Source organism: Camellia sinensis, chromosome 14 (genome assembly GCF_055761805.1).
Source record: "Camellia sinensis isolate YWXY chromosome 14, ASM5576180v1, whole genome shotgun sequence".
Lineage (NCBI taxonomy): Eukaryota > Viridiplantae > Streptophyta > Magnoliopsida > Ericales > Theaceae > Camellia > Camellia sinensis.
Genome location: NC_138974.1, coordinates 11,101,597 through 11,103,679, shown reverse-complemented (window position 1 = coordinate 11,103,679; position 2,083 = coordinate 11,101,597). Strand labels below are relative to the sequence as shown.

Below are 2,083 nucleotides of genomic sequence, written 5' to 3'. Positions count from 1 at the left end.
GATAGTTGTAGCATTTCATATGCCATCTTAGAATAGCCGAGCCTGCTATAGTTGCATTTTGCATGTGTTGCATTAGGCATTTCTGTATATTTAGGATCATGCATGATTTCTAATAAACTTCTTTTTTAGCTTGGAGTACACGGTGAGATTTATGCTTTAGCATCCTTGCATGCGTGTGAGTGACTGCCATGAATAGCATGCTTACCATGAGGCTATATGCTTATATGATATAACTGCCTGAATGCCTGTGGGTGAAGGTTGGGTTATTTGGATTGGAATAAATCATCAACTATTTGTTTTAAGCCTACTAGATAGTGGCAAAACCATCTTTTCTAAGCCCACCCGAGGGTGGCAAAATCTGCATTTTAAGCCTACTTGCGAGTAGCAAACCATCTTTCAAATAAAACAAACATGAAATGTTTTGTTCCAATTCAGGCAACTCAGTCTATACTTATATGCTGTGTGCATCACATAGTAACCTAGGCTAATAACCGGAATAAGGACACACAAAGTTTTCAAAAATTGATATCATGGTTAGTAGAGGCCGATCTTTGATCGGGCGAGCGGGGGTGCTCACGAAGTGACCTTCCCCAATCGTACCCAAGTTCCCGAGCCGAGGCAACTTTGGTGATGACGGACACGTGGCCTTTGGCACCGAGTCAGGGTTTCCTAAATTTCCCATTAAAAAACATTTAGGTGGCGACTCTGTATCTGGCAAAGCAGTCCATGTTTGGCACTTCTTTCAAAAATCTGTTTTTCTCAAAACGATTTGCCGGATTTGGACTCTTTGGTTCAGACTTAGAACCGTGACAAATTTGAGAGTCCTGAGCTGTAGTGACCCCAAAATGAACAGAACGGGAGCTTGTTCCTCCCGGGGCGTTCGGGGACGTCTACAATTATCTGTTATTATGGGGATTAGGGATATGAGATTGGAGTGAGTTCTTCTTACAAACAGCTTTGAGAGTGAAGCAGCTGCTCTTGAAACCCCCATTCTTTGCTCCTGGACTTAGGGTTGTAGATGAACTACGTATATCTCATTTTCGTTTGTTATTTCTTAAACTACTATTACACCATGTAAATCTGTTTTGCTTGTTGTCATCAATTTTTGGATTTCGGCCATTGAGATTTTCACTTATCAACTAAGTGTTGGAGGACAGTTGGTAGCTGCTGTTTTTCTAGGCCTTCCATGATTTTAGTTGATGTTTCACTGTCTTGAACATGAAACAAATATTGTCACAGGAGCACTAATAAGTTCTTTTATTTCATGGTTGGACTTTAGGATCGGTTTGATCTGATAACAGATTCAAACACAATCCGTAATGATCTTATTCCTCACATGGTTTATGGGTGAGTATTAAAATTCTCTTTCTAATCTTTTATGTTTTATCTTTGACTTTGCTCTTAGCCTTCTTTGTGGGTGTTGGTACGAGAATGTTTCTGCAGGAGGAACCTGAGGGATCAAGAGTTTGCATGTCACAATTATTTTTCTACTGCTTTATTTTGGAACTTATATTCTTCAGGAGAGAGAGTCAATTTGTGTTTTAAGACAATTCTAATTGCCTTCTATATTAAATTGATGTTGGATGATGTGAAACTGTGCATTTAATGGATATAAAGTGATAGGAAGTTAACTCACTAATCTTGATTTGTTTGCTTTCTGTTCCTTCATCAGCTGTATGCTGTTAATCATTGGCAGTCCCATTTTTTCTTTAATTCATTGCTAGATTTTGGTATGCTTTTATATTCAAGTACATTTATGGTTATTTGCATGCTTAAATTTTGTAGTTCCATCAACTTGTTTTGCTTACTTTTATGTGACTCGCTAACCGATTCCTTGTGTATGCCTTTTTCTTTATATCCAATTTGATGATCAGAAAGTAGTTACCATATTCAGGGAAGCAAGAATAGAATTATGTTGATTGGATGCACTTTAAACTATGTCAAGGTTGATGGAAAAATAGTTGTCCATGTACATTAATGATTTTTAAGAGGCAATTTTTTCCACCCTTTCAAGTTTCATCATTGCTAGAGCTGTAGGGATTATGAGTGTGGAGTCCCATGTTAGCCCTCCGAGTGGTTGAAG

General features: G+C 38.3%; 1 long non-coding RNA gene across 1 annotated transcript; it reads left to right on the top strand.

The window, feature by feature from the left end:
* Positions 1-1,269: 1,269 nt before the first annotated feature.
* Positions 1,270-1,587, top strand: LOC145807547 (uncharacterized). Its single transcript, XR_014350737.1, has 2 exons — positions 1,270-1,347; positions 1,431-1,587. It is a non-coding gene; the product is annotated as an uncharacterized LOC145807547 (long non-coding RNA).
* The last annotated feature ends 496 nt before the right edge of the window (positions 1,588-2,083 follow it).